Source organism: Calliphora vicina, chromosome 5 (assembly GCF_958450345.1).
Source record: "Calliphora vicina chromosome 5, idCalVici1.1, whole genome shotgun sequence".
NCBI classification, from domain to species: Eukaryota; Metazoa; Arthropoda; class Insecta; order Diptera; family Calliphoridae; genus Calliphora; species Calliphora vicina.
The window spans coordinates 67,919,105-67,929,761 of NC_088784.1; the positions used below are offsets into that span (position 1 = coordinate 67,919,105).

A 10,657-nucleotide genomic window follows, 5' to 3' on the forward strand; every position below is an offset into this window, starting at 1 on the left:
TAGTAAACTAATAATTATCATAAAGTGATGTTATTGTTTGGCATCAGCTGGGAATCGAACCCAAGACGCAAATATAAATTAAGCCGCACACCATAAAGCTAACCGCTCAACCTAAACCATGCCGACGATGCAGTGATATTGATCGAGGTAGTGTTTTTACATTCCCATATATGTTGTAATTGAAAAGGCCCTAGACGTGCTAGAGATAAATTTTGGATAGCTTGTATTTATAGTTTTCTAATAAGGTATCTTTGAAGCTTGTTGCATACTAAATGCCGGTGATATCATGCAAATGTCGCTTGACGGTTTCTCTTCGTAGGCCGAAACCAAGAGACGTTTTAACTCCTAATTCGGCTTCCGCTACACCTTAGTTTTCCCATCACTTCCAAATAAGTTAAATTAGCTTTCATCGAGAAAATTACATCTTCACTCCAATTTACATGTTTTTTTATATGGCGTATAAAAAAATGTATTGCCCGAAAAAAACCATTAAATTCACAAAAGGTTTTTTTTTGAGCAATACGGAAATTGAACCCTTATTTTTTTAATGGCGTGACTTATTGTTGCTTCTGAAACTGTCTTTCCAAATTACGCCTTAACTTCAGTAACAATTTTGGTGACACTTAGGCCTGGGTTAGCCGTGATTTTTCTAACAAAACGGAGCTCTTCCATCTCGGTTAGCTTTTTTGGCTGCCCAGTTTGTTTTTTTTTTAAATCAATTCGATCCAGGTTTTTATATCTTCGGATAATGTCACCGACAGTATTCGGCTTCATATTCAATATTTCAGCAATATATTTTTCTAATGAAAATCACTAATTTTATTTGCTCTAACGAAGTATTTTTTTCCTTTTCGACCACCGCGGCTTTAAAAAAAAACTTGAGAATGACAATTTAGCAGTTTATTCAGCTAACATTATTTGTTTGAAGTTAATTAATGAGTGTATCCCAATTTTACAAATAATTTATGTAAATAAGCAAATTTACAGAGGTGAATTTTATGGTAAAACTAAAAAACCGAAAATTAATGAAGCATGCATTTCTGTAGTATTTTAGTTTCTTATTATTTTAAAATAGATTCATTCAATATTAATTAAAACCAATTGGTGTACAATTCTTTGTACCTAATTAAAAAATAAACTTTTGAATAAAACACTACTGGCAACACTGGGTTTGTTTTTTGCAACATTTACGAAATTTATGACGACATACAATTTGTTAATTCATAAAATTCTAGTATTTTAACAAAAACCAGTAGTAAAAATTGGAAATGAACTTTTAAATAATAGATACTAACTAGTTTTAAAATTTAAATAAATTCTTAAAAATGTATAAACAATTCGAAACAAAGTAGGTATTAATGTATTTACTTACCTTTTAGTTAAAGTTTTGTTGTTTCAAATAAATGTAAAACCAAATATCTGTAGACAATAATTGTTGCTTTGCAGTTAATTGTTTCTTGTTTTATTTTAAGGTAAAATAAAATAAAAATGCGATAAAATTAAGTGTATTTTAGAAAAATTATTGTACTGCTATTTCGCCAAGGTTGGTGGAGTAGTAAAATTATGTCAACAGCTGTTTAAGACTATTGAGATTTTTGTTTTGTTTTCTTGTTCGTTGTTTTTATCTTTTGCTTTTAGTTTTGTATTTTGTTGTTTTTTTTTTTTGCTTTATTTATGGAAACACGATGTTAATCAACAAAGTAGCAAATACACACATATGGAAAATGTGTGTAAAAGAGAGAAATATACTCTGACTCAATAAGCCAAGAGTGAGAGAGATATTTTGTTCGTATATAAAATGTAAACACGCGAAGAAAAAAAAAACACAATAATAACAGAGCGTTAGAGAGGGCTGGGTTGGTAATTTTAAATGAGAGCCACTAACACGTATTTTACGTTGTTGTATGGGATGGTAACAGATGAAACAAGAAAAAAACAAATCAACACAATGTTTGCAACATTTATTTTGCTTCTTCTTGTTATTTTTTTGTGGTGTAAATTTTTATTAGCTTTCACTAATGATTTTTTAAGCTTTTGATTTAAAAATTATAGATTTTTCTTTAAATATTTGTGTTGTATTTGCCAGATATTCACTTTTATTAATATTTATTAACTATAAAAATAAAACTAATTTGTTTTAAGACTTGTTTTATTTCCATTAAACACTATTGAGCAATAAATATTGTGTACAATATTTTTAATTTTTTTTTCGTTGTTGCTTTTTAGCAACTTATTTATTTATACTCACACTCACTAGCACTAACAATTTTTTAGAAAAATGTTTTCTAGTATTTTTTTTTTTTTAATTTTTTGTGATTTATTTGCAATATTTTTGTATTTAAATATTTGGTTATTTATTTAGGGATATGATTTAATTTATTGGTGAATTTTACACTACTGTGTGTATTTATTTGGAACTTTTCTGGCTATTGCTTCTTCCTTTTCCATATAGATTTTTCTTATTAGAATGCAAAAATACAAAACTCACTTCTCATACTCTCACGAAAAAACACATTCACTCATATTTATTATTTTACACTCTCGTGCCATGATTATTTCTTACTGCTATTTTTCATCATAATCATCACGATTATTAATTTTTTTTCTTCTTTTTTTCAATATTTATTTATAAATTCACACTTTGTTAACGATTAAATACGTTTCGATTAAAAAAACGCCATTTCAAAGAAATATTAACAAATTATTTACAATTTTGTGGCGTATTTTTTTATGATGAGCAATTTTTCATGCGTTTTTCTTTTCCACTATTTTCAACATTTAAGGTATTTGTGTAGATTTCCCAAATAATCAGCTGGCCTGGCGCACCAGTAAACAAAATAAAAACCAACGAACGGACAGAAATGAGTAAAACGTTGATTTTCTTTAAGCAAATTGAACTACATAAATACAGCCCGCACTCCAAAAGTGTATTTTCTCGACTGAATTTCGTAGTTTCGCATACGTATCTTTTTACCGCATTTAGGCAATCGTTATTCGTTTGTTTAGTTAATCTTGTTTTTTTTTTTGTTATTTTTATTTCTTTATTTCAAGTTTTGTTTTCAAAACATCTACTATACATTGTAGCTACATATCTGTGTATGTTTGTTTGTTTGCTTGTACTTCGTCAATAATGTTGTTTTTTATTTTTTATATTTCTTTTCGCTTCCATTTCGTTTTATAAAATCAACAAATCTCTTCAATTGAAAATCACAACAAACAGGAAGAGCAACAAAATTTTGCCACACAACGGTTTCTTTTAGTGTTCTTCTTTCTCTCTTTCTTCACCTGAACCAAAAACCTTGCATTTTTATTTTGTTTAAATAAAAACAATTAAGATTTGTTCAAATGCCATTTTTTTTGTAAATTTCCCGTTATTTTAAATTTATTAAAGTTTATTTCCTTTCCACATTTCTATTTATGTTCTCTGTTTGTCTTTCTATTGACGTTTCTTATTAGAGTATTTCTCTGCTGCAGTGTTGAGAACTTTCTTTTTATAAAAATCGCTGTAAAAAATTTTAGTCTAAATGTTAGCGATTTTGTTAATTGAAATCAATTCTATTGTTTGTTTCAATTGCGAAAATTGTATTTTCAATTGTATATGGGCAATTCCATTATGTCGAAGACATTTAACGTGAAAAATGTCAAAATAAAGCCGCTTTTTATTTTGACATGCCAACTGTTTAATATTTAATTTAATATAACGATTAACTTTAACACACACTAAAGTAGGTAGGTACCAACAATTGTTACATCTTTCTCATTCCATTGAAATGTAACTCGCTGTAACTATTTACATACACATTGCTATATGCTAGTAGTTTCATAAATTAGCTAACGTACAAAACTAGAATGTTCTATATTCACAATTATCACCTAGTAACAGTGCAAGTAATTACAGTTAACTGATCACCAGGGAAACCAAAATATGCAAATGCATGCTTTTTCTGGTGAGTCTAATGAGCACATGGATAAGATATTTACACGTTTCAGAACTATTTAAGAATTTTGGCATCGATTTGTTAGTGCATATTTTTGAATATTTTACCCTTAAATACATATTTTTGCATATATTTGTTTTAAGAGCATATTTATGTGATATTTTGCGTTTTTAGAGCATATTTTACTGTTTAATAGCATATTTTGACTTTATCAAAAACAAATTTTGTCTTACTTATTTTTCGCTGTTGTGTTACAGGTCTTTACTTCCTATGTTTAAAATTCAAAATTGAAAAATAGATGGCTTTTCACCAAAAAAAAAAATTTAAAGAACAGAAATTTTTTTTAAAATTTAAATAACAATTCGAAAAAAAATTTTATCCAAAAAATGAAAAAAACTGAAAAAAAAAATTTTGTTCACCTAAAAATATTTAAATTTTTTATTTTGAAGTATAATTAGGTGAAGGGTATATAAGATTCGGTACAGCCGAATATAGCTCTCTTACTTGTTTTAATATAAAATAAGCACTATTTTAATAATAGCTCCATCTAAATTTCAAATTTTAGTTCTAATTCAAACTTAACCGTTCTAAGTGTTAAAGAAATATTGTCTTTTAAATTTGCTCCTGTAACATCAGTTGATGTCGAAAGAACATTTTCTATGTATAAAAATGTTATCAGATCCAATAGACAACGATTTTTATTTGAAAATTTAAGTAAATTTTTTTTGGTTAAAAATTATGTAAAAGTTTTTTTTTTAAGAGCATATTTTTTAAATTTTAAGAGCATATTTTAAAGTTTTTACTGCATATTTAAAGCTCCTAAAACGCTTTTTTTAGAGCATATTTCCGGTTTCCCTGCTGATCACATTCATACGTTTGCACTAACACAATCACTATGCATGTGTAAATTTACAAAATTGTGTTAGTGCAAAAGTATGAATGTGTTGAGTTTTTGCAACTGTTACTTGCATGTGTAACCGCTAGGTAATGTTGTCATGCTATAAACAATGCATAACAACATTATGTTAATCGTGTTATCAACATTGTGAAAATGTCCATAAACTTGATGAATATTGTAAGCAGTCATTACAGACCGTTAAATTCAAATAGATAATGCAATTTCGTAAAAATATTTAGTATGTATAAAGTATTGTATAGTAGTAAATATACTAGCCCGAATCTCGGTGCAAACTCTTCTATTGTATTTTTAATTCTTAAATACTTTATAAATTTTTGAAAAGAAGACACAATTTCCTACACTTTGTTGTATATTATGTATAGTATATCTAAACTTTTCCACTAGTATCATTAATATATTCAAAGTACATAACTCGCAGTAATTAGTTTCTTCTTGTAGTTTTCTGCGATGTTTGGTAATGCAGTAATCGTTAATGCAGTGATCAAAAATAATAATTTTTAAATAAGTGTTCTTCTATTGTACTTCCCATAATGTTAACTTTAAGAAAAATATAAATAAATTTTTTACTTTGTTTTAATTTTCAGTTATACTAAATATTAATGTTAGTACTTTTTTTGAAAAAAAAATTCGCAAAAAACTAGTATTAAACTTTTTTTGAATTTTAATGTACATAACATTGACTCCAAAAATCCAGACTAAGGTAGGTAAAAAAACTGAAATTTTAATTTTTAAATGTGAATATCACGTATACTATGGTTATAGTTATGTTTTTTTGTAGCTATCTTCTTATTAATTCTACACATATACAAATCATTCAAATAGAATCGAGAACAAACTCTTGGCATCATTTTTAGTTTTTCATATTAGCTTTGGAACCTTGAGGCTCCACTTTAGTTTTTAACGTCCAAATTCAAAAATGAGCCACACCTCCACTATAGTCGTGTGGAATTTTATTCAAATCGGACTATCTGTTTAGTCCCGGTCCCCACTGTGAAACATGTGCTGCAGAACATTTTTAAATTATCTTTTGAAACTGCATTCGAGTCCATACAGTGAAGTTTTTGCTTTTCAGTTTTTGACATTTCTGTACAGAACGAATACGAACGAATAAATATGGATGACATACTCAACAAAAACTTCACGTACATGAAACAGAGTACCCTTTTCCATTCCTCTTTCCCCTTTCATCAACAAACTCAAATGTTTTGCAGCAAATGTTTCATAGTATGGATGGGGAATTAGAAGTTACATATTGTTACGAAATTGTACTTGAATTCAAATATAACGATTTTAAGGGCTGATTTAAAAGTAGCATAATGCCTTCAAATAACAGTGCTGTAATAGCAAACTGTAACATATCTGTGGGCATTATTAAATCAAAGCTTTCAGTTGACCATTGATCGTAAGTTGGCAACGCTGTATTCGAATTCGAATATTCAGTTAAAGAACATTGTAGAAATAGAGCTTTCTAGATGGTTATGCAGTGTTATAAATAGTGGCAGAGGTTGCAGTCGTGAATGAGTTTATCAGAGACGCTTTTCGAATAAACATCAACTGAGTACCTTAACGTGTGTTGTGTTTTTCAAGTAAATTCGTGTACATTATAAATTGTGTCTAAATTTCTGAGAATTTATAAACGTGTATAAAAAAAAATTCAGTGAATATTTAATTCTGTTGTTGTACATTTTAAAATAAATAAAGAGTTGTTACAATTTTCAAACTACTGAACGGCTTTTATTTGCAATCAAAAGTACAAGGTTTATTTAAAAGAAATAAACTAGCGTTTTGAAAAAGTTAAAACGTAACAATATTATAATTCGAACGAAATATATTTTTTATATTCATATTGATCCAAATATCTTTTAATCGATGGGTAGCACTGTGTCATTGGCCTTTATTTAAATAATGAAATTTCTAACATTTTTTTTTACGTTTTTCTAAATTTCCATGAAAATACAAACCAATTCAAAAACACCTTAACACTGACTATGTGAAATTTCATTAAGATATTCCCAATTGTTCACAGCTACCATATTATTTCCAAAATAAAAAAGTTTATAAAGCACTGTACAACATTATACAGAAAAGGTTTCATAATAAATATTTTGCTCTGCATGAAAAGTAATCCCCAATCAGACATTTTGTTTGTGTGCTTGAAAATAAATAAAACAAATCAGACGTTTAATTTCAGAAAAAAAACACCATAAATAAATCTTACCAGAAAAAAACACAAAAATTATTTGTAAATTAATGTTAATAAGGAAAAAATTAACCAAAACTAAATAAATTTGTTTGTACCGATCAAAATAATTCAGCTCTTTATTTTATTGATAGAACACTGTATTACCTATGAACTGCATTGCAATAAAACAAATTTGTTTTAGTTTGTTTGTCTCACTGCATTATCTTTCAAAACATGTTGCAGGCTATATTGTAAATTTGAACCTCCTTAGGGTATGCAATGGAAATTGCTAAATTAAAAAAACAGTGCAACCGTGATATAAGTAGCTTTTAAATTATATTTCTTAGCATAATTGTTAGTTTTTTTTATAAATAGAAATTTATTTAATAGTGTATTTATATCTTTTAAGTTGAACAATTCTTAAAAAGGAAGTGTTTTGTTTAAAATGAAATTTTGTTTTACAATAAATGTAAAAGGTAAATTTTTTTAACATGGTATTTTTATGGATTTAATTAAATTTATTCATTCATAATTAAATTTATTCATAACATTGCCTTATTCGGTAAAATTACTGTCATGTTTGTAAATTCGAACCTTCTATTCGAAGTAAATCCAGCAAAATTTTGAAGATTTCACAATTATAGTTCACCAGATAATCAAAATGTTTGATTAATCGAATAATTAATCAACAATTTGATTAATATATTTTTAAATTTACTTAAAGGACACGTAACGCCGCCTTCAATAGTTCTCTAATTTCATAATTAAAACCCCATGCGTTATAAAATTGCAGATTTTTTTAATTTGTTTTCTAATAACTCCCCCTATACACTTTGTTCTGATTATTTTTCTAATATTATACTCAAACTTAACCGTGATAAATTAAATACATGAATGTAACTTTTTTATTAAAGAAATTTATTTTACATAATTTAATTTTAATTATAGGATGTGTTATTTTAAACACTTTTTATTATGTTATGTGCTGGTGTGTCGCATTAGTGATATTAATACGGGCAACGAGTGAGTGAGTACATACAAAATCAATATTGTCCATCCAATTTACTTTGTACACTGTGAAAATTGTTAATTACCATTAAAAGCCGTTTAACACACTACTGATATGTACTTAAATGGCTTCATAATGTTGATACAAAAAATTGAGCCTTGAAATGTGCACACTGTCGTGTTAAGTACAGTGTGAAACAAAATGGAGTATAAGGTGAATATGACATGTGGTCAAGTTTCCAACAAATTAAAATTTACAATGATTTCCAAATCGTTAATATATGATGAACTTATTTATGGGAATATGCACACATTTTTGTTTTTAATACTATTTTGTCCTCTACTGTAGATTAATTTGTGTAATTGAGTGAGAGTGTGAGTCCAGGTATAGTCCACATATATTTATACTTATGCTATATATATCTACATTTATTTGACTACATACTTACTGAAATATGAAAAAGAATTGATTCAATGTTGACATTTCTTACCTGCAATAAGAAGAAAAAAGAAATAAATATTAAACTTACATATATCTGTATGTATTTATTACAAAGGAACGAAATAAGTAGCTTAGAAATTGTTCATAAGAACTTAAAATTTATTTAGAACAAAGTATGTAGTTAAAAAGAGGAAACAAACAATGCAAAGTTAACAATAATTCATTGCATTTCAAAAATGTTTATATAAGGGGAATTTCATGTCAAGTGAACCAACTATTGAAATCGATATCTTCTGATCGGGATGAAATTTGCACCTATTGGATAGTAATTCAGGCACTATTTTTCAACAAGATCGGTCGAGAACTCTCTGAGTTAGAGGATGTCAAAATTTGACATTTTGGCTAAACAGTTATTTTTTCTCATCCATGTAACTTATTACCTATTGTTCTTAGTTTATATAGCAATTTCTTAAATCTTTCGACAAAAAAAATACAAATTTTTTCCGAAATCAAAAACTTTTTGACTTTTTTTTCAAAATGGTTCCATTTTTTTCCTCAAAAGAAAGCTTAGATCCTTTCCTTGAAGACCTTTTTGGTCGCTTAGTGTTTTGTAGCTCAAGACATAACATTTTTGAGATAAATCATTTATTTTGATTGATATCTAACTCGCATCCAACTAAGCGACCAAACATCGGTCAAATTTAGTCGGATCTATACGCCGGAGTCATTAGGTTACGTTCCATGGGAAGCTCATTTGGGTCCATTCAAAAATTGATTCCATTGTGATATCCAAGAGGCAAACAGCAGGGTATTTATAATACGACCGTTGTTTCCGAGGTAAACCAACCACATTATCTGATGAAGGAGTGGATACATCTTAGATTCATCCCTGATAGCTCATCTAAATACGATAGGAATGGGATTCACAGAATACGTTCAATAAAGTTAGTTAGAGCCAGGGATTGCCAGAATAAGTGGTACACAATCTCCTCCTCTTGTTTGGTATGACACTTCTAAAGTAGTCGTTGTACCGTAAGAACAGTCTTCTAGCATGTGTCCCAATAGGGTGGCCCTTAAAAAACGAAAGTTGGATTTTGGCCATTCTCACCCCCCCAGTTTGGTGAACATTAGTAAAAAAATCATCCTGAAAAAATTTTAGGTAAATCGGTTGGGGTTAAGACGTGCCGCAAGCCCTCTGAAGTTTTGAGATGCATTTACAAGGGGAAAAAATGCATTTTTTTTTCAGTTTTTGTAAAAATTTTGCCATTAAAAAATTACTTTTGTAATTTAATTTAAAAGAATCGAAATGTGTACGTAATTGTCGTTCTAATGAGACATAAAAACAGAAATTTGTCAAAAAATGTTAAAGTTATTAAAAATTCGCCAGGCCATTAACGTGTCTCAGGCCACTAGAACAAGAAATGTTGGAACAAAATTAACATATTTTGAGAAATATTAAAATAAATAAAAAAACCTCCACTGACCCTATTACCCCTTTTTAGAGCCATCAGTATATAATGACATCGTCAGGGGGAAGAGTCCGCGCAGCCATATATCCCTGTTCGGGATTATAATATGGAAATGCATATCAATAAAATGGTTTTGCGATGCAGTAATCGACATTACTTTGTATATGTCCATAATAATTCAATATCTTGGAGTTCCCAAGGTCCTTACTAGACCACGAACAGTCAGCATTCAGTTGCACAGTAGAATTGAGAGCCATTTTTTTCACCATCAAATCAACTAGTAACCAGTTTAAAATAGTAAAAAATGCCTTAGAGAAGGTAGACCTTATAGCGCCTGTTATCAGTATCTCAGTAGTAATTAGGACTCTTTCACGGCCTTCCGGTGAGTAGCATTCTCCAAGGCGTAACACCATACTAGCACTCCATAAAACAGGATAGGTTTAACAATTGCTTTGATGATCCTTCGGCCTAATACCCAAATTAGTACCAATTGCCCTCTAACAAAAATAGATGGTCACATAGGATTTTTTTAATTGTGTTCTGCATGTTCAGATTTCAAGATAATCTTTAATCAGAAATGATGTCATGGTACTTGGCATTATCCCTGATTTCAAGACTGATTCTGATTCAGTCTAAATGGTCTAAAGTCGTCGATCTTGTACCTTCAAGTGAAGAGAACCAGTTCCGGTTCAAACTAAG

At 28.7% G+C, this 10,657-nt stretch overlaps 1 protein-coding gene across 1 annotated transcript in view; it reads right to left on the reverse strand.

The window, feature by feature from the left end:
* LOC135962230 (mucin-2) overlaps window positions 1–3,050 on the reverse strand; it is a 355,113-nt gene extending 352,063 nt beyond the window's left edge. The window contains exon 1 of the mRNA XM_065514045.1: window positions 1,373–3,050. The gene's annotated coding sequence lies outside the window, so the exon portion shown is untranslated. The remainder of the gene's footprint in view (window positions 1–1,372) is intronic.
* Window positions 3,051–10,657: the final 7,607 nt, after the last annotated feature.